At 38.5% G+C, this 23,218-nt stretch overlaps 1 protein-coding gene across 5 annotated transcripts in view; it reads right to left on the bottom strand.

Annotated features, from left to right (window-relative positions):
- ZCWPW2 (zinc finger CW-type and PWWP domain containing 2) overlaps window positions 1–23,218 on the bottom strand; it is a 138,164-nt gene that overhangs the window by 84,367 nt on the left and 30,579 nt on the right. The window contains exon 2 of one of the 5 annotated variants that reach the window (XM_043887066.1): window positions 12,232–12,342. The exons of 1 other annotated variant lie outside the window; for it this stretch is intronic. The gene's annotated coding sequence lies outside the window, so the exon portion shown is untranslated. Of the gene's footprint in view, window positions 1–12,231; window positions 13,111–23,218 lie in introns of those variants that run through there. 3 more of the 5 variants (XM_043887065.1, XM_043887064.1, XM_043887068.1) reach the window with 3 other exon arrangements.

The following is a 23,218-nucleotide window of genomic DNA, read 5'->3' as shown; positions in this document are numbered from 1 at the left end:
CACATTTAAGGCTGAACAGCATTCCATTGTATGTTTTATTTGTCCATCAATTAACACTTACCTGTTTCCATATCTTGGCTACTATAAATAGTACTGCTATAAACATGTGAGTACTAATATGTCTTGGAGATCCTATTTCAGTTATCTTAGATAAATACCCAGAAGTGGGGTGACTGAATCATATGGTAGTTCTAGTTTTAATTTTTTGAGGAGACCTCTAATAGTGCTACTGTTTTCCACAGCACTAGCAGCATTTTGTATTCCCACCCACAATGTACACGTTTCCAGTGTATTCACATCCTCATCAATCTCTATTATCTTTTCACTTTTTGATAACAGCCATCCTAACAGGTGTGAAGTGACAACTAATTGTGATTTTGATTCGCATTTCCCTGATGATTAGTGATGTGAAGGATCTTTTCATATACCCAAAGGCCATATAGCTTTTTTAGAAAAATGGCCCATTTTAAGATTTAAACGTTTTTATTGTGTCGGTTGCATGAGTTCCTTATATATTTTGGATATTAATCCCTTTTAAAAATGTTTATAAATATTTTCTCCCGTTCTGTAGGCTTTCATTTAACTAATTGTCTCTCTTGCTACAAAGAAACAGCTTAATTTAATGTAGTCCTACTTTATTTTTACTTTTCTTGCCTGTGCTTTTGGTGTCAGATCCAAAGAATCATTGATAAAATCAATCTCAAGAAACTTTTCCTCTAAGTTTCCTTCTAGGAGTTTTACAGGGTGGTCTTACATTTGTCTTTAGTCCAAAAATAAATTTCAAGTTTATTTTTGTGTACAGTTTAAGGATCCAATTTCATTCTTTTGCATATGAACACCCAGTTTTCCAAGACAATTTATGAAGGGACTATCTTTTCCCCATTCAGTACCTTTGTTTAAAATTGGTTGACCTCTATACATCTGGGTTTATTTCTGGGCTCTGTATTCTGTTCCACTGATTTGTGTCAGTTTTTAATGCTGATACCATACCCCTTTGATTACTACAATTTTGTAAAATAGTTTGAAACCAGGAAGTACAATGCCTTCAACTTTTCTCTTCTTGTTCAGGATTACTTAGCTATTTGGAGTTTTATATGGTTACATACAAATTTTAGAATTTTTTCTATTTCTGTGAAAATGCCAATGGAATTTTGATAGGGATTGAACTGAATCTGTAGATTGCTTTGGGTTGTATGGACATTTTAACAACATAAATTCTTCTAATCTATGAATATGGGATATCTTTCCACTTATTTTTGCCTTCTATTTCTTTCATCTATGTTTTATAGTTTTCAGTTTATAAAACTTTCACCTGATTAACTTTATTACTAAGCATTTTTGGAGACAACTGTAAATTAGATTATTTTCATTTTTTTTTTTCAGCTACTTTGTTGTCAGTGTATAGAAATGCAATTCATTTCTGTTGGTTGGTTTTGTATCTTACAACTTTCTTGAGTTCATTTATTAGTTTTAACAATTTTTTGGTGGAGTCCTCAGGGTTTCTATATATGAGATGATGTATTCTACAGAGAAAATTATACTTCTTCCTTTCAGATATGGACACTTTTTACTTCTCTTTCTTCCCAACTGTCCTGGCTAGAAACTCTAGTACCATGTTGAATAACATGGTGTAAGTTGGCACCCTGGTCTTGTTGCTGATTTTAGATGAAAGCTTTAAGGTTTTCACTAGTGAGCCTGATGTTACCTGTGAGCTTGTTACATACGGTCATCATTTTATTGAAATATAATCCTTCTACATCCACTCTGTCAAGAGTTTTCATCATCAAAAGATCTTAAATTTGTCAAATGCTTTCTCTCCATCTACTGAGATGACAATATGATTACATTTCCCTTCACTGTGGTGTATCATGTTTATTCATTTGAAAGTGTTAAACCATCCATGCATCTTATGAATAAATTCTACTTGATCTTGGTGTGTGATACTTTTTATGTGCTCCTCAATTGTTTGCTAGTATTTTTAAAATTGAGAATTTTTGCACATATGTTCATCAGGTATACTAGTCTGATGTTCTCTTTTCTAGTGGTGTTCTTTTATGATGTTAGTATCAAGTTAATGCTGGCTTTGTAAAATGTATTTGGAATTGTTATCTTCAATTTTTTGAAAGAGATTGAGAAGGCATTCCCACTGATTACTCAAATTTTTGATAGAACTTACCAATAAAGTCACCTGGTTTTGAACTTTTCTCTGTTGGGAGAATTTTAGATTACTGATTCAATCACCTTACCTGTTATCTGTTCAATCTATTTCTTTCTGATTCAGTCTAGGTAGGTTATATGCTTCTAGGGATTTATCCATTCTTCTAAATTATTCAACTTGCTAGCATCTAATTGTTCATTGTAGTCTCTTAGGATCCTTTGTGTCTCTGTGGCACCAGCTGTAGAGTCTCTTTTATTTATGATTTTGAGTCTTTTTTTTTCCTGTTAGTCTAGCTAAAGTTTTGTGACTTTTATCAATAAACCAGCTTCTAGTTTCACTGATCTTTTTCTATTATTTTTTAATGTTTCATTTATGTTTGCTCTGATTTCTGTTATTTCCCCTTCAACTAAATTTAGGCTTAGTAGCTTTTTTCTAGTTCCTTCTAGTGTAAAGTTAGTTTGCGTGAGGTCTTTCTTCTTAAGGTAAACATTTATCATTATAAACTTCCCTCTTAGAATTGCTATTGCAATATCCTGTAATTTTAGTATGTTATATTTCATTTTCATTTGTCTCATGATATTTTCAGGTTTCTGATTTCTTCTTCGACCAACTGGTTTTTCAGGAGCATGTTGTTTAATCTCTACAATTTTCCAGTTTTTCTCAGAAAAGATGCCTGATAATACTGCAATATGATATATCCTGAAAAATGCTCCATGTACATTTGAGAAGAATGTGCATTCTGCTGCTGTTAGATAGAATGTTCTGTATGTATCTGTGGAATCCTCATCTAAAGCGTAATTTCAGTTTTCTTACTGATTTTCTGTCTGGATGATCTATTCATTGTTCAAAGTTGGTAATGAAATCCCCTATTATTGTTGTTCAAAAGCATTAATTCCTCGGTATTCAGCCTTCCTTATGGTCCAGCTCTCACATCCATACAAAACTACTGGAAAAACCATAGCTTTGGCTATATGGACCTTTGTCAACAAAGTGATGTCTCTGCTTTTTAATATACTGTCTAGGTTTGTCACAGCTGTTCTTCCAAGGAGCATGCATCTTTTAATTTCAATTTTAATTATCGTTGTACTGCTGTCTATTTCTCCCTTCAGATATTTTATATATTCAGATGCTTTATGTATTCAGATGCTCCAATACTGGGTGCATAAATATTTTCAGTTATTATATTCTCTTGATGAATTGACCTCTTTATCATTGTATAGCAACCCTGACACTTTTTAGTTTTTTTTTTTAATTTCTATTCTGTTTTATATAAGAATAGCTATTGCTAGGTTTCTTTTGGTTTTCACGCGCATGGACTATCTTTTTCCTTCCCTTCACTTCAGTCTACGATGAGAGAATTACTCCACTTACATCTGGAGTAATTTTTGACAGGTAAAAGCTTATTGATGACCTTTTGTTAATTTTTTCTAAGTGTTTTATAGATTTTTCTCTTCTTTCTCTCATCTTTTATGATTTGGTGGTTTTCTATAGTGGTATACTTTGATTCCTTTTGCATTATCTTCTGTATATCTACCAAAGGGTTTTGCTTTGAGGCTTGCTTAAAACATCCTACAATTATAATAGTTCATTTTAAGCTGATAACTTCAGTAACTTACAAAAGCTCCTCATGTTTACTCTCTATCCCCACATTTTATGTTCTGATATCACAATTTACACCTTTCCATATTACGTGTCCAATAAAAATTATTTAAGTGTCTAACTATTTGCAACCCCATGACTACAGAGTGCATGGAAATCTCCAGGCCAGAATACTGGAGTGAGTAGCTGTTCCCATCTCCAGGGGACATTCCCAACCCAGGGATTGAACCCAGATCTCCCACACTGTAGGAGGATTCTTTACCAGCTGAGCCACCAGGGAAGCCCAAGAATACTAGAGTGGGTAGCCTTTCCCTTTCTCCAGGGGATTTTCCTGACCCAGGAATTGAACCGGGATCTCTGTCATTGCAGGCAGACTCTTTACCAGCTGAGGTATTGTTCAGTTCAGTTCAGTTCAGTTTCTCAGTCGTGTCCGACTCTTTGCAACCCCATGAATCGCAGCAAGCCAGGCCTCCCTATCCATCACCAACTCCCAGAGTTTACTCAAACTCATGCCCATCGAGTCGGTGATGCCATCCAGCCATCTCATCCTCTGCTGTCCCCTTCTCCTCCTGCCCCCAATCCCTCCCAGCATCAGGGCCTTTTCCTATGAGTCAACTCATCGCATGAGGTGGTCAAAGTATTGGAGTTTCAGCTTCAGCGTCAGTCCTTCCAATGAATACCCAGGACTGATCTCCTTCAGGATGGACTGGTTGGATCTCCTTGCAGTCCAAGGGACACTCAAGAGTCCTCTCCAACACCACACAGTTCAAAAGCATCAATTTTTCGGCGCTCAGCTTTCTTTACAGTCCAACTCTCACATCCATACATGACCACTGGAAAAACCATAGCCTTGACCAGACGGACCTCTGTTGGCAAAGTAATGTCTCTGCTTTTTAATATGCTGTCTATGTTGGTCATAACTTTCCTTCCAAGCAGTAAGTGTCTTTTAATTTCATGACTGCAGTCACCATCCGCAGTGATTTTGGAGCCCAAAGAAATAAAGTCTGACACTGTTTCCACTGTCTCCCCATCTATTTCCCATGAGGTGATGGGACCAGATGCCATGATCTTATTTTTCTGAATGTTGAGCTTTAAGCCAACTTTTTCACTCTCCTCTTTCACTTTCATCAAGAGGCTTTTCAGTTCCTCTTCACTCTCTGCCATAAGGGTGGTGTTATCTGCATATCTGAGGTTATTGATATTTCTCCCAGCAATCTTGTTTCCAGCTTGTGCTTCTTCTGGCCCAGTGTTTCTCATGATGTACTCTGCATATAAGTTAAACAAGCAGGGTGACAATATACAGCCTTGACGTACTCCTTTTCCTGATTTGGAACCAGTTTGTTGTTCCACGTCCAGTTCTAACTGTTGCTTCCTGACTTGCATACAGGTTTCTCAAGAGGCAGGTCAGGTGGTCTGATATTCCTATCTCTTTCAGAATTTTCCATAGTTTATTGTGATCCACACAGTCAAAGGCTTTGGCATAGTCAATAAAGCAGAAATAGATGTTTTTCTGGAACTCTCGCTTTTTCTATTATGGAAGCCCAAAAATTATTGTAGCTACAGAGATTTTCAATACTTTTGTCTTTTTACCTTTATACTAGAGCGATATGTGATTTACATAATACCATCATATATTAGTTTTAATAAAACTTTATATTTACCCGTATCAGTGAGTTTTATACTTTTATGTTTTCATATTCCTAATTAGCATCCTTTCATTTCAGCTTAAAGAATTCCTTTAGCATTTCTTGTAAGGCAGGTTTAGTAGTGACGAATTCCTTAAGCTTTTGTTTAATAGTATCTCTATATCTCCTCCAATTCTGAAGAACAACTTTGCCAGAAACACTATTCTTGATTGGCAGTTTTCTTTCTTTCATAAGTTCTTTTAGAACTTTCAATATATTATTCCATTCCCTGTCTTCACTTTTTCTGTTCTTTTTCCTCCTCTGACTGTATGATTTCCAGTGAACTATCTTCAAGCTCATTGATCCTTTCTTCTGTTTGATCTTCTGCCTTTTCTCATCTCACCCGTTTCCACATGTCCATTGAGGATCTCATAGAACTACTACTAATTATGTGCCCCATTAGCTCCCAGATGCAGATTAATTAGCACCATTAGGCAACAGCTGAAAAAGTATAGAGTCAAATCCCTTCTAGGGAAAACAGATTAGTGTTTTTGCCTGCTCTCTCTGTGATAAGCCTGGGGAGACAGTGGCAGGATGTGCTTACACATCTGTTAGAAATTGCTTACTTGTTTTCTATGGTGAAAGGGGACTGTGAATGCCAAGCCCTTTTGGTTCTCTAAGCTAGGTGATTTGGGAGCCAGTTCCTTGAGTGGCAGTCATAAAAGTTAGGGTGCTAGATGCACAGACAAGCTCCTTCCAGAAAGAAGCTGAACACTCACTTTTATCATTGGAGAGAGGGCGAGGAAAGTGCTCACAAGCCCTTTCAGGCTCCTGGAAGAGGACAATCAGTTTCCAGATGCAAGCTGGTTAGAAGCCCAATTCTTGGGTAGCAACTGGAAAAGTATGCAGTTAAATTCCTTCCATGGAGAAAATGGTAATTTTATGTTTTATTCTGGTCCCTCTGTGTTGAGCCCAAGGGTACAGCCAAGGTTAAGTGTTTGCACTTCTGTTTAAAACCATCTGTTTGCTTAACATGGTCCTGGTGGATGCACAAATGCTGATTCCCATTGACTCTCAGAGCTAGGTGATATAGGCGCTGGTCCCTTGGGTAGCAGCCATAAAAGTTGAGGAGCTAGCTGTGTGGTCCAAACCCTCTGTTTCTCAGGGAGAAACTGCCAGGTTCCCCTGTGGCTAAACTAAAGGTTTATGGCATGAATGTATCTTAGCTTTTCCTACTCATTTCAGGGTGGTTATTTCCTCAGTCACCTCAATGTGTAGGAGGAACTAAACTAGTTTCTATATTTCTCTCCAAAGGAACTGATATGTGTGGAGCTGCTCATTCAGTGCATCTGTGGGAGGAAGAGAAGTCTGGCGCTTTGCTGTCCTGGTGACGTCCTTTGTATTCTCTTTTCTTTACTTCTAATGAGCTGCAGGAAATGTTAAGCAGTAATGGTAATCTCTCTAACTGTAGCAGAGTGCAGTGGCCTCAGTCCCTAGCACGGCAGCCACTGCTGTGCATCTGTACTTCGTGCCCTGTCACCAGGCAGTGTCCTGTTCACCTGCTAGTCAGTGCCTCAGTGGACCCCATCCACTCAACCGTCAGTGAGCGACGGTTAGTGGTCCTGCTCGGCCGCCGGACAGTGCCTCAGTGGGCCCCATCCACTCAACCAACCGTCAGTGAGCGACCGTTAGTGGTCCTGCTCAGCCGCCGGACAGTGCAGCAGTGGGCCCTGCCCGCAAGCAACCGACTCTTACAATAATGACAGTTAGTGAGGGGATTTAGACAACAGAGGAGTGGGGGTGGGGGTGTTGTGAGGTGGAGAGTGAAGTAAGAGGCAGAGTTAGGCCTTCTCCTGGAGGCCCTCCAGCTTACCCAGCCTTGGGTCAGCAGGTGAGCTGGAGGGCCCAGGGAATAGACTGGGGATTATGTACTGCAGAGCTCCAGAGACCTCACTGAGGCCCTCCACTAGCCTTGTCCCAGTCCTTGAGGCAGCAGTGAACCACTCTCCCTTCCCGTCTCTGCGACTTACTGCCTGAGTCGCACTCTCTGAGACCTGGTCTGCCCCATTTGGGTGACCTGAGGAGACTGAAGACCAGTTGAGTTGGGCACCTGGCTCCCTCAGCAATGACGGCTCGGCAGGATGTAGGACCCCTGGCCCTAAAGGAGCTGCCAACTGTGATCCACCTTCTTTTAACCAGGATTGGGACCTTGGAGGGTGAAAGTTGTGCCTTAAGACCCTGCCCTTTTTTTTCAGCACCGAGAATAAAAGTTATCTGGTAGAGATTCACAAGAATATCATTACCTGACCGTTACCTCACCATGACCTGACCTCAACAGCAAAGGATTTGACACCAAAAAGTTCGCAACAGCTAACCACGACCCTCCCTCACCTTTTGCTTTTAAAGGGGTTTGCTGAAAGCTTTCAGTAACTTTGGGGTTCCTAGGGCATGAGCCACCCATCTCTTTGCATAAATCTGTAATAAATCTTTCTGTTCCAAACTCTAATGTTTTAGTATTGATGGACCTCACTGTGCATCGGGCACACAGACTTGCGATTTGGTAACAGTAGGAGGAGATAACGCTGGTCACTGGGTAAAGGGCTACCAACCCCAAACTCAAATATGAAGAGAGATGAGGGAGACTCATAAGTCTAAAGCAGGTATTGGGACAACTAAGCTGAAGGTAAGGAGTTGGGAACAGTTCTACAAACAGTGAGATAATCCATTACAAGTTCATTCAAGAACCTTCTATTTATTATTAAGTAAGAAAAATAGGATTTCTTAGTATTTAATATAAAATTGATACTAGGACCCTCACTCAGACCATATAAAAGCAGGTCATATGTCCTAAATGGGAGGTGAGGCCTCCTGCTGGAAAGATGGGAGGTACCACATGTAGAGCATCAGCTGCTCTTCCACTATCCATTGACTTTTACCACACTTCAGTCATTTTTAACTAGCTAAACAGATCTACAGCTTATATTATCTACAAAGTGAAGTCACTTTAAAATAGTCCTACAAAGAAAGACCATATTGAAGAGAATACTAATAACAAATAATGAAAGTTAAGAGGTATAAAAGAAAGCAGAACATGGTATTACTATCCGTCACTCAGCTGCCTAGGATTCTGTCCATCCTAGAACCACTGGAGAAAGCACTCTAAGTTCACTGCCTTAATCAATGGAAAGCCTGGGAAAATCCATTATGATAGCCTATTATAAAATGTTAAGGGGATTAAAAGATTACTTTTAAATGGTAGATAAAGTTTTCAGATTTTCTTAGGAAGTCAGTGGATAATACTGAGAAGATAAATTAATACCAAGAAAATGTCATTATTATTTAAGCAGTGATACTCATTTTCAATTGTGTCAAACTTAAACCTCTCGGTATTTTAGATTTGATAGTTTATCCAGGCTAATAGAATGTATAATACAGGTTATGAAATACTTACTCTTTTCAAACCAGATTCTCATTATTTCTACTACCTTTTCTCCAGCATTCGGTTGGTTTTCAAGATTATTGCCATATCAGTTATATTTAACTAGTTAAAACAGGTATAGAGATTAAATTATACAGAATTTTCCTCACAAAGTGAAGTCACTTTAAAATATTTCTACAGGGCTTTCCTAGCGGTCCAGTGGTTGAGAATCACCTTGCAATGCAGGGGACACCAGTTCGATCCCTGGTCTGGGAATACCCCACATGCTATGGGGCAACTAAGCCCTTGGGCCACAACTACTAAGCCTGTGCTCTGGAGCCTGCAAGCTGCAACAACTTAGTTCACATGCAGCAACTACTGAAGCCCTGTGCCCTAGAGCCCATGCTCTGCAACAACAGAAGCCACTGCAAAGAGAAGCCTGCACATGGCAACTAGAGAGTAGCCCCCACTCTCTGAAACTATAGAAAGCCCATGTGAAGCAATGAAGACCCAGCTCAACCAAAAGTAAATAAATAAATGAATATTAAAATATATTTCTACAAAGGAACAGCATATTGAAGAGAATACTAATAATACAAATAAAGTATTAAGGTTGATGCAAAAGTAATTTGCAGTTTTGCATTGTTGAATTTTGCTGTTCGATACTAGAATATATTCTTAAATAAATGTGGTTATGTTATACATCATTTTAATGCTCATTTCTTGCTTTGCTTTTTTTGCTAATGACTTATTACTTGCTGTTTATATATATTTTAGACAAAGGAAAGGATGTTAGACAAAAAGCAAATTTGAGTGATTTTCTTATTGAGTTCAAAATGGGTCATAAACAACATGTTATGGAGACAACTTGCAACATCAACAACACATTTGGCTTAGGAACTGCTAACAAACATACTCTACAGTGGTGATTTAAGAAGTTTTGCAGAGCAAATGAAAGCCCTGAAGATGAAAGAGCTCAGTGGCTGGCCACTGGAAGCTGACAATGACCAATTGAGAGGATCATCAAAATTGATTCTCTTACAACACATAAGAAGTTGCCAAAGAACTCAACATCAACCATTCTATGGTCAGTCAGAATTTGAAGCAAATTGGAAAGGTGAAAAAGCTTGATAAGTGTGTGTCTCATGAGCTGATCAAAAAGAAAAATCGTCATTTTGAAGTGTCATCCTCTTTTACTCTTGGTAGCAACAATGAACCATTTCTTGATTGGATTGTGACATGTAATGAAAAGTGGATTTTATATGAAAATCAGTAATGACTAGCTCAGTGGCTGGACCAAGAAGAAGCTCCAAAGCACTTTTCAAAGCCAAACTTGCACCAAGAAAAGGTCATGGTCACTGTTCGGTGATCTGTCGACTTGATCCACTACAGCTTTCTGAATCCAGGCAAAACCATTACATCTGAGAAGTATGCTCAGCAAATTGGTGAGATGCACCAAAAACTGCAATGCCTGCAGCTGGCATTGATGGATAGAAAGGACCCAATTCTTCTGCATGACAACACCCAACCACACATAGCACAACCAACACTTCAAAAGTTGAACAAATTGGGCTACAAAGTTTTGCCTCATCTGTCATATTCACCTCATCTCTCACCAAGTGACTAGCACTTCTTTGAGCATCTTGACAATTTTTGCAGGGAAAATGCTTCCATAACCAGCAGGAGGCAGAAAATGCTTTTCAAGGATTCATGGAATCCCAAAGCATGGATTTTTATACTACAAGAATAAACAAACTTATTTTTTATTGGCAAAACTGTGTTGAATGTAATGGTTCCTATTTTAATTAATTAAGATGTGTTTGAGCCTAGTTTTAATGATTTAAAATTCATGTTCCAATACCACAATTACTTTTTCACCAACCTAATAAGGAATATAAAAGACAGTAGAATATGATTACTATCTCCACAGAAGGTACAAATGAAGAGGAAAAAGAAACTGTGGTGAGGAGAGTGCTAGAGTCTGTGAGATGCCCTATAAAATCATAGGGACAGTAGTCCACACTTCAGTTTAAAGAGATGATGACAAATGCAAAGCTGTGCTAAGTATACTTGCCTTACTTAACTTCTGTTTTTAACTTTTTATTTCATAACTTAGCTAACATATTATGCTAGATAATTCAAAAGAAAATTTAAAAATTACATTTTGGAAAACAGAAAACATTGAATGCCTATTCAAAATTAGGCAGTCACGTTTGGGCTATTAGTTTATTCATTCATTCATTTTATGCAATAGTTATGAATGGTTATACTCAATTTTCAGTCAGATAACTCTACCACTTTTTAATTTGCAAATTAGTTAACCACTACACTAGGGATAACAAGAGTACTATCACTCTGGAACCTCTTTTATAAGGATACTAATCCCCATTCATAAAGGCTCTGTCTTTATGATTTAACCACCACCCACTGCATCTACCTTCTAGTAACATCACGTTGAGGATTAGGTTTCAATATGAATTTGAGGTGACACAAATATTCAGTCTATAGCATTCCATCTCTGGCCCCCAAATTCATGTTCCTCTCACATGAAAAAAACATTTATTCCATTCCCAGAAGTTTTAACTTCTTTCAACATCAATTCAAAAATCTGAAGTCCAAAGTCTCATCTAAATATCACCTAAATCAGACATGGGTGAGACTGAATGCAGGATTCATCTTGAGGCAAATTCCTCTCCATCTGTGAACCTGTGAAATCAAATGTTTTCTCTGCTTCCAAAATACAATGGTGGGACAGGCATAGGACAGACATTCCCATTTCCAAAGGGTGAAATAAAAAAGAAAGGAATGACAGGTTCCAAGCAAGTCTAAACATTAATTTTGGATAATAATCTTTGGCTCTATGCTCTCCCTCCAGTGACACTGGGGCTGTGGACCCCTTCCAGACCTCCTAGGTAGGTAACCACATAGTTTTTCAGGTAGGGGTTGGGCCCTATGGGATATAGCTGGTCTTGTCCCCATATGGCTTTGGAGGCAGCCCACACAGTAGCTCTCACAGGTTAGCGTTAAGTGCCTGTGGCTCAGCTGGGCTTTACTGGTCAGGTTCATGATGGTGGCCCTGGCCCACAGCTCCACAGTGCAATGGAGATAAGGGAACTTACTATTTCACTTAGTCAAAAGAGGCTAAGCTGTACCTTCAAAGCCTTGCTTAGATATTTCCTCAGCCACATATTCATTTCATTACTCACAAATTCTACCTTTCATGAAACACTACACATGAACACAAATCAGCCATGTTTTTGCCACTGTATCACAAGGACCATTTTTTATCCAGTGCTCAATAACATGTTCCTCATTTCCATCTGAGACCTCATCAGAATGCCCCCCTTTACTGTCCACATTTCTGCCAAAATTCTGTTCAAAATTACTTGGGTATTCTCCAAGAAGACTGAAGCTTTCTCTACAGTTCTCACCTTTTCTTTCTGGGCTCACATCACAGTTGCCCTTAACAATCCATTCATTTGTGGCAAAGTAGACTTTTCCTCTCTGGAGAAGGGCACGGCAACTCACTTCAGTATTCTTGCCTAGAGAATTCCATGAACAAAGGAGCCTGGTGGGTTATGACCATAGGGTTAGAAAGAGTCAGACATGACTGAAATGACTTAGCACAGCACAGGCTTTTTCCAGAATGAACCTCAAAACTCTTCCAGCTTCTACCTTTTACCCAGTTTCAAAGCCATGTCCACATTTTTAGGTATTACAGCAGCGACCCCTCTTCTCAGTACCAATTTCTGTCTTTGTCTGTTTGGACTGCTATAACAAAAATACCAAACCGGGTGACTTATAAACAACAGAAATTTATTTCTCACAGATCTGGAGGCTGAGAAATCCAAGAACAAGGCATTGATATATCTGGTATCTAGAAAGTACCCACTGCTGGTTCATAAATGGCTGCTTTCTATAGTAACCTCATTTGGAGGAATGGGCAAGGTACTTTGGGGGTTTTCTCTTTTTATAAGTGAATTAATTCCATTCATGAGAACTCTGCCCTCACTACATTATCACCTTCCCAATACCATCCTAACACTTCCTATTATCATCATGTTTCACAGGGGGACACAAACATTCAGTCTATAGCAATAATCAGTCAAACATTTTTGAAAATGTTTTGAAAGCAAGGGGAAGGGTTTTAGTGGTAAGGGAAGACAGTGGCACATAAATCTTAGACATCCATTTTGGGTAAATGGATGAGAAGTGGAGTTAATAACCAAGTCAGTTCAGTTCAGTCGCTCAGTCATGTCCGACTCCTTGCGACCCCATGAATCGCAGCACGCCAGGCCTCCCTGTCCATCACCAACTCCCGGAGTTTACTCAAACTCATGTCCATCGAGTCGGTGATGCCATTCAGCCATCTCATCCTGTTGTCCCCTTCTCCTCCTGCCCCCAATCCCTCCCAGAATCAGGGTCTTTTCCAATGAGTCAGCTCTTCGCATGAGGTGGCCGAAGTACTGGAGTTTCAGCTTCAGCATCAGTCCTTCCAAGGAACACCCAAGACTGATCTGCTTTAGGATGGACTAGTTGGATCTCCTTGCAGTCCAAGGGACTCAAGAATCCTCTCCAACACCACAGTTCAAAAACATCAATTCTTCGTTCGGCACTCAGCTTTCTTCACAGTCCAACTCTCACATGACCATACATGACCACTGGAAAAACCATAGCCTTGACTAGACGGACCTTTGTTGGCAAAGTAATGTCTCTACTTTTTAATATGCTATCTAGGTTGGTCATAACTTTCCTTCCAAGGAATAAGTGTCTTTTAATTTCATGGCTGCAATCACCAACTGCAGTGATTTTGGAGCCCCCCAAAATAGTCTGACACTGTCTCCCCATCTGTTTCCCATGAAGTGATGGGTCCAGATGCCATGATCTTAGTTTTCTGAATGTTGAGTTTTAAGCCAACTTTTTCACTCTCCTCTTTCACTTTCATCAAGAGGCTTTTTAGTTCCTTTTCACTTTCTGCCATAAGGGTGGTGTCATCTGCATATCTGAGCTTATTGATATTTCTCCCAGCAATCTTGATTCCAGCTTGTGCTTCATCCAGCCCAGCGTTTCTCATGATGTACTCGTATATAAGTTAAATAATCAGGGTGACAATATACAGCCTTGACATACTCCTTTTCCTGTTTGGAACCAGTCTGTTGTTCTATGTCCAGTTCTAACTGTTGCTTCCTGACCTGCATTCAGGTTTTAAAAATATGGGGCAAGCTTGAGGTTTGGCGAACAGAAATAATAGTCCTTTGGATCTTGATTTTAAAATGCTTGTGTGTCAGCTAGATATACAATATGAAGTTTGGGTCTATTCCTCTAGAGAAAATAGAGTCACATAACAAAAAAAGTGAGAGTATAAACTAGGTACCATAAATCCTAGACATCTATTCAATTCTTAAATGCTTGACCACCTGGTTTTTGCCAAGTTTCTTTTAAAGGAAACCAAAGGTTTTATAATCACCTAATCCAAAGGCTTTCTCTTAAACCCCTAACCACTACTGATTCCTTGACCAGTTGCTCTTTCTCTCCCGAGGCCCTGAATAAGCCTTTCTAAGGCTCTGTCTTCAAACTTCACTTATATTTTCTTCCTTGGAGAATTCTCTCAAATAACTTCCACTCTCTCCCAAGGAAATGGTTACCAAGTCACCTCAGTCCCTGAACTCCATCTCAAGTCTCACCAGCACACCTACATGCTATGTAATTTTGACACCTGGATTTACTCAAGCACACTGAACTTGGGCCACATTGAGTTTTCTTTTCCTTCAAAACAGTTTCTCTTTCACATTACTGTTCAGTTCAGTTCCGCTCAGTCACTCAGTTGTGTCCAACTCTTTGCGACCCCACGGACTGCAGCACGCCAGGCTTCCCTGTGTCCATCACCAACTCCCGGAGTCTACTCAAACTCATGTCCATTGCATCACTGACGCCATCCAACCATCCATCCATCTGTTCAGTTCAGTTCAGTCGCTCAGTTGAGTTCAACTCTTTGTGACCCCATGAATCACAGGACACCAGGCCTCCCTGTCCATCATCAACTCTCGGAGTTTACTCAAACTCATGTCCATCCATCTGTTACCTAGATTCAAATACTGGCAAGGGTCAACTTTGAAAATGCCTACTTCCTATCCCCTCCATTGAAATAGTTGTCATTTTGTTATGACTTACAAAATTAAAAAGGTGTTTGTGTGTTTCCCCCTTTCTAACCTTACTGCTACAAACACAGCTCAGTTTCTCACCAGTTCATTTAGATTGCTCTAAATAGCCTACTAACCAATCTGTCTACTCTCTCTCTCCCCATATTAATTCTTTCAACTCACCAATAACAGATTAATCTTAGAAACTCAAATAATTAGTACTTATGCTAAAAAATATATAGTTTGCCACTGCTAACATAGTTGGAAATAACGTCCCCACTTTCAGTTTTCCACAATGTAACTCTACAGTCAAATACTTAAGATTATGAATTTTATCATCAGTCAGACTAGGATCTAAAAACATCAATTTAATAGCTGTATGACCTTCAGTAAATCATTTCATATCTTTCCATCTGGAAAGTGGGAACAATACTAGCACTACCTCATAAAGCATTCAGAAAGTTCCATAAAATCATGCATGCAGGGTATGTGGCAAGAAGCACAGCATGCAGGTGTTCATTAAATGGTAGCTAGTTGGCATCACTTTATTCATCTTCCAAACAACATCAATTTACATTATTTGTTATTCCCCCCAAATATCCAATGTATTCTCTTTGTCTTTGCTCATGTATCCTCCTTACTCTAACAGAACCTGTAAATTGCCTACTTTCAAGACCCACCTCAAATACCATGTCTTTCAAGAAGTCTTCTCAGAAGTCCTCAACCAGTTGCAACTTCTCCCTGCTTGATATTCATGTCCTCTCAACTTCTGGTATTTACAATATTGTGTGACATATTGCAATGATGTTTACTACCTAATTCCTACCACTTGACTATATCCTCTCCGAGGACAGGGATATTATTTTGAATCTTCAGTAAAAAATGATTTGATATTATAAACATTGTTCTCAGTCTGTTGATCCCCCAATGCCCAAATAATATTTTACATGCAGGAATCATTCATATCACTTCCCTAATTTTGCTCTATTTCTTCTCTGTGTCTGTGGAGCATCTGGAATGAGTCAAATATATTAACAGATGAGAAAGGGGCTAATGAGCAATTTCTTATCTATCACAATACATCACAATGTATTACTAGTTATATGGAATTTAATAAGACCACCAAGGTCTGTAGAACCCCACTAAACTGTTCTAAATAACTAGAGTATAATTATTATAGATATTTTTAGTGAAATTCATTAAAGTGAAATTCATGAGCTAAAGAAAAATAACATGGATTTAACATAAATTCTCCAAAGATTTCCACATTCCATGAATTACTTTAGTGTTATAGCAGAGTCTGAAAAAAATTAGAAAACAAGATCAATACTTTTTGAATTGAAATATTACACAGTTCCATTGTTCAACAAAAGAAAGGTCTTAGATATGGAGTATAGACAATATAAACTGTTATGAAGCATCAGTATTTATTACAATGTATATGTATTTTATGACTGATGTATCCCAGATGGTAAAATTACAACATATCCAAGGAGTTCTGAATAATCTCAGAATTTAATGAGACAGTGTGAATAAATACATACAGAATAGGAATGAAGACAAATGGTTACTTACAACAGAAATTGCTTTTATTGTTTGTATGTGACTGAGAAAAATAATGATTATTCCTCAAAACAAAAAAAGTTGTCACTATTATTTTGCTCTTCAACACTGCCGTTATAGAAAGTACATACATTTTAAATACAGACTAACCCAGATGATGCAACTCAGTTCTGAGTTTGAGAAAAGTAACAGCATCTGTACCACTATCTTTACACTTGGGGAATTTCAACATTATAATTTCAATTCTCGTCATTTGCATTTCTAGATGATATCTCCTTCTTTCTGATTAATTAACGGCTGCGATGGGTCTCCTTGCTTCACGGGGGATTTCTCTAGCTGCGGTGAGTGGGGCTACTCTTGGCGGTGGTGCAGACCTCTTGCTGTGGTGGCTTCTCTTGTCACTGAGCACAAGCTCTAGGCACCTGGGCTTCAGGAGCTGCAGCTCGTGGGCTCATTAGTGCGGCATACAGGTTCTAGGGCGTGAGGGCTTCTGTAGTTGTGGTGCATGGGCTTAGTTGCTTTGCATCGTGTGGAATCTTCCCAGACCAGAGACCAAACCCATGTCCCCTGCATTGGGAGGGCGATTCTTATCCATTGTACTACCAGGGAAGTACTGATATCTCACTTGTAAACAATGACTGCATAACTACAATACTGAATCTGCTTACTTCCAAAGAGACTTTAAAGTGAAAATAAGATAATTTTATTATAGATAAAAATTTCATAATATTCAAGAGACAGTTAAAAAACATCAGAACTTAGGAGTCAAAAGATGCAGTTTCTATCACCAGGCAACTTCCTACATTTATAATCTCAAGAGGACTGCGTTTTCAACTATAAGGGAAAGAAGTAGGACTGGATGATCTCTAAAAATTTGTTCGGTTTTCATATTTTTTCTTCTTTATTTTTCAAACTATGAAAGTATGACAACACATTTACAGGAGATTTGGAAAATACAGAACAAAGTTACACAGAGTTTCACCATATAATTATTTTTAAGCAGATAAATTAAGAATTTTTAGTTGGAGTTTCAATATAAAAATCTCAAAAAATACTAGAAAAATAGAAGGATTTAGTAAACCTTAAAAATCACTATGAACCAATTCAACATAATTAAGATTTATATAATTTTCACACAACAGTAGGATACATCTTCTATTCAAGTTCCCACAGACTGTAAACCAGGAGACACTGGAACATCAGTTCAGTTCACAGTCATGTCCGACCCTTTGTGACCCCATGGACTGCAGCATTGCCAGGCTTCCCTGTCCATCACCAACTCCCAGAGCTTGCTCAAACTCATATCCATCAAGTTGGTGATGCCATCCAACCATCTCATCCTCTGTCGTCCCCTTCTCCTTCTGCCTTCAAACTTTCCCAGCATCAGGATCTTTTCAAATGAGTCAGTTCTTTGCATCAGGTAGCCAAAGTATTGGAGCTCCAGCTTCAGCATCAGTCCTTCCAATGAATATTCAGGACTGATTTCCCTTAGAATGGATTGGTTTGACCTCTTTGCAGTCCAAGGGACTCTTTAAGAGTCTTGTCCAATACCACAGTTCAAAAGCATCAATTCTTTGGTGCTCAGCTTTCCTTATAGTTCAACTCTCATATACATACATGACTACTGGAAAAACCATAGCTTTGACTAGATGTACATTTGTAGGCAAAGTAATGTCTCTGCTTTCAAATATGCTATCTAGGTTGGTCATAGCTTTTCTTCTAAGGAGCAAGAGTCTTCTAGTTTCATGGCTGCAGTCACCATCTGCAGTAATTTTGGAGTTCCAAAAAATAAAGTCTGTCACTGTTTCCATTGTTTCCTCATCCATTTGCCATGAAGTAATGGGACCAGATGCCATGATCTTAGTTTTCTGAATGTTGAGTTTTAAACCAACTTTTTCACTCTCCTCTTTCACTTTCATCAAGAGGCTCTTTAGTTTTACTTTGCTTTCTGCCATAAGGGTGGTGTCATCTGCATATCTGAGGTCATTGATATTTCTCCTGGCAATCTTGATTCCAGCTTATGCTCATCCAGCCCAGCGTTTCACAAGATGTACTCTGTATGTAAGTTAAATAAGCAGGGTGACAATATACAGCCTTGATGTACTCCTTTCCTGATTTGGAATCAGTCTGTTGTTCCATGTCCGGTTCTAACTATTGCTTCTTGACCTGCATACAGGTTTCTCAGGAGGCAGGTAAGGTGGTCTGGTATTCCCGTCTCTTTCAGAATTTTCCACAGTTTATTGTGATCCACACAGTCGAAGTCTTTGGCACAGTCAGTAAAGCAGACTTTTTTTTGGAACTCTCCTTTTTTGATGATCCATCAGGTGTTGGCGATTTGATCTCTGGTTCCTCTGCCTTTTCTAAATCCAGCATGAACATCCGAAGTTCATGGTTCACATACTGCTGACGCCTGGCTTGGAGGATTTTGAACATTACTTTGCTAGCATGTGAGATGAAGTGCAATTGTGCAGTAGTCTGAACATTCTTTGGCATTGCCTTTCTCTGGGATTGGAATGAAACCTGACCTTTTCCAATACTGTGGCTACTGCTGAGTTTTCCAAATATGCTGAAATACTGAGTGCAACACTTTCACAGCATCGTCTTTTAGGATTTGAAATAGCTCAACTGGAATTCCATCACCTCCACTAGCTTTGTTTGTAGTGATGCCTCCTAAGGCTCACTTGACTTCACATTCCAGGATGCCCGGCTGCAGGTGAGTGATCACACCATTGTGATTATCTGGGTCATGGAGATAATTTTGTATAGTTCTTCTGTGTATTCTTGCCACCTCTTCTTAATATCTTCTGCTTCTGTTAGGTCCATACCATTTCTGTCCTTTATTATGTCCATCTTTATATGAAATGTTCCCTTGGTATCTCTAATTTTCTTGAAGAGATCTCTAGTCTTCCCCATTCTATTGTTTTCCTCCATCTCTTTGTATTTATCACTGAGGAAGGTTTTCTTATCTCTCCTTGCTCTTTGGAACTCTGCATTCAAATGGGTATATCTTTCCTTTTCTCCTTTGCCTTTACCTTCTTCTCTTCTTTTCTCAGCTATTTGTAAGGCTTCCTCAGACAACCATTTTGCCTTTTTGCATTTGTTTTTCTTGGGGATAGTCTTGATCACCGCCTCTTGTACAATGTCACGAACCTCTGTCCATAGTTCTTCAGGCACTCTATCAGATCTAATCCCTTGAATCTATTTGTCACTTCCATTGTATAATCATAAGGGATTTGATTTAGGTCATGCCTGAATGGTCTAGTGGTTTTCCCTACTTTCTTCAGTTTAAGTCTGAATCTGGCAATAAGGTATTCATGATGTGAGCCACAGTCAGCACCCAGTCTTGTTTTTGCTGACTATATAGAGCTTCTCCATCTTTGGCTGCAAAGAATATAATCAATCTGGTTTCAGTATTGACCATTTGGTCAATGTCCATGTTTAGTCTTCTCTTGTGTTGTTGGAAGAGAGTGTTTACTACAACCAGTGTGTTCTCTTGGCAAAACTCTTGTTAGCCTTTGCCCTGCTTCATTCTGTACTCCAAGGCCATATTTGCCTGTTACTCCAGGTATCTCTTGATTTCCTAGTTTTGCATTCCAGTCCCCTATAATGAAAAGGGCCTTGTTTTTTGGGGTGTTAGTTCTGGAATATACCCAGAGACATAAAACAAGGTGCAAATATTTCTTGGTCTAAAGGTATTGAAATCATACAGAGTCTATCCTCAGTATTGTAGAATTATATTAAAAATCAATATCAAAAGATATCTGAAAATAACCCACATATTTTCAAGTGCAATGTGACATTCACCAAGAGAGATCTTTGACTTAGCCACTGAAAGCTTCAATAAAGTTAGAAGACTAGAAAAATACAGAGGGTGATTTCAGAGAAGAAAGAATTTAAATAAAAAATTATTATCAAATATACTTTAAAAACCTCATGTATTTGGAAATTAAATGTTCACTTTTAAAATGATGGCTGAATCTAAGTCATAACAAGGAAAATTAGAAAATATTAACAACAGAATAAAAATGAAAAGAGAATTTATCAGAATTTGGTGCATGAAGCTAAAGCAACTAAATACAATGTATGGAAACAAATAATGGACACTAGCATAAAATTTTGCTATATCTGAACAATATCTGTACTTTAGTTAATCATACTGTATCACATATTATTTCTTTTTCTTTTTTTTACAACACAGTATTTCTTTATAGTCTCAGAATTGGATTAGAACTTTCAAGGCCCATCAAAATTTTTTAAAAATCACTAAGCTTATAAGCTTTCTAGATTTTTAGCAGTAATATTAGATGCCAGAAAAAAATGGACCTATATCAAAGTTTTAAGTGAATATAAATTAGAAATCTAGCATTCTATTCACACTCAAACAAGTGAAATCAAAATGTCACAAATTTTTTATCTAAAATGTGTACATTTTTAGAATGTGTACATTTTCTAAAATGTGTACATTGTAAAATGAAATGGGAGCACTGACTATGAATAGAAAAAGTGAAACAAACTAGATAAAGGTAAAAGATCACCATATAGTCCAGTTGTTTGTAAACATGGCTGCTCTTAAGAATCATACCTGAAGCTTTGGAGAAAGAAAACAGTATCTGGGCATTTTTATTTTTCAAAAAGTTCCAAGATAATTCTAACATGCATCTGGATTTTAAGAAGTTATTACAAGTTTTTCTATTAAATGGTAGTTTTTGTGATATTCTATTATTTTCTGTTGACCAATCATGATACATGGTATCAAATGAATAATAATTACATAATCACAATAGTAAAAGATGTTTATCAGTTTTCACAATCAATAGCCAGACAAAAAATAAAAAATAATTACAATTGCAAGCCATAATGGGAACAGGATTAATCTAACAATATAAAATAATTACATATAATTTGAAGGGTAGAATCACATGGTAAGTAGAAGTGATGTGGTAACATACATGCACATGTTGTCATCCACTTAGCCAGTCTATGTCTTTTAGCTGATGGATTTAATCCTTTTACATTTAAGATAAATATCAATATGTATGATTCTATTGCCATCTTCTTAATCATTTTGGGTTTATTTTCTGTAGATCTTTCCCTTCTCTGTGTTTCCTGCCTAGAGAAGTTCCTTTAGCATTGGTCGTAAAGCTGATTTGGTGGTGCTGAATTCTCTTAAGTTTTGCTTGTCTGGAAAGCTGTTGATTTTTCCATCAAATCTGAATGAGAGTCTTACTGGGTAGAGTATTCATGGTTGTAGGTTCTTCCCTTTCATCACTTTGAATATATCGTGCCATTCCCTTCTGGCTCATAGAGTTTCTGTTGAGAAATCAGTCGATAACCTGATAGGAGTTCCCTTGTATGTTTTTCCCTCGTTGCTTTTAATATTTTATCTTTGTCAGTTGGATTACTATGTGTGTTGGTGTGTTCTTCCTTGAGTTTATCCTGCTTAGGGCTCTCTGTGCTTCCTGGACTTGGTTAATTATTTCCTTCCCCAATTTAGTGACGTTTTCAGCTACTATCTCTTCAAATACTTTCTCAGGTCCTTTCTCTCTCTTCTCCTTCTGGGACCCATATAATGTGAATGTTAGTGCATTTAATGTTGTCCCAGAGGACACTTAGGATGTCTTCATTTTTTTTTTTTTTCATTCTTCTTTTCAATATTCTGTTTGTTGGCAGTGATTTTCTCCATCCTATCTTCCAGGTCACTCATCCATTCTTCCACCTCAGTTATTCTGCTATTGATTGCTTCTAACGAATTGTTCATCTCTGTTTATTCTTCCATTCTTCTAGGTCTTTAGTAAACATTTCTTGCATCTTCTCCATTCTTCTTCTGAGATCCTGGATCATCTTCACTATCATTATTTTGAATTCTTTTTCCAGAAAGTTGTTTATCTCCACTTCATTTAGCTGTCTCTCTGGGGTTTATCTTGTCCCTTCATCTGGAATATAACCTTCTGGCTGTTCATTTTGAATAACTTTCTGTGATGTGGTTTTCATTCTAGCAGCTGTGGAGTCATGGTTCTTCTTGCTTCTTCTGTCTGCCCTCCGGTGGATGAGGAAAAGAGGCCTGTGTAAGTTTTCTGGTGGGAGGGACCTCTAGTTGAAAAACCTAGGTCTTGCTCTGGTGGGCAGGGCCTTGCTCAGTAAAGTTTTAATTTGGTTATCTGCTGATGGATGGGGCTGCCCTCCCTCCCAGTTAGTTGTTTGGCCTGAGGGAACACAGCCCTGGAGTCTACAAGTTCTATGGTAGGACTAATGGCAACCTCCAAGACAGCTTATTCTAAGGGGCACCTCTCAGGCTGCTGCTGCCAGTGACTCTGTCCCTGCGGCAAGCCACTGCCAACCCACACCTCCACAGGAGACCCTCCAACGCAAGCAGGTGGGTCTGGTTCAGTTTATTGTGGGGTCAGTGCTCCTTTCTCCTGGGTCCTGGTGTGCACAAGATTTTATTTGTGCTCTCTAAGAGTAGAGTCTCTGTTTTCCCCAGTTCTGTGGAAGTCCTGTAATCAAATGCCACTTGTCTTCAAAGTCACATTCCCTGGGAATTCCTAATCTCTTTGTTGGATCCCCAGGCCTGGAAGTCTGATGTGGGGCTCAGAACCTTTACAACAGGGGGTGAACTTCTTTAGTATTATTGTTCTCCAGTTTGTGGGTTGCCCATTAATGGGTATGAAAAGTGAAAGTGTTAGTCGCTCAGTCATGTCAAACACTTAATGACCCC

This window comes from Cervus elaphus, chromosome 24 (genome assembly GCF_910594005.1).
Source record: "Cervus elaphus chromosome 24, mCerEla1.1, whole genome shotgun sequence".
Lineage (NCBI taxonomy): Eukaryota > Metazoa > Chordata > Mammalia > Artiodactyla > Cervidae > Cervus > Cervus elaphus.
The sequence above is the reverse complement of the archived record's forward strand: the minus strand, read 5'-3'. Positions and strand labels throughout refer to the sequence as shown.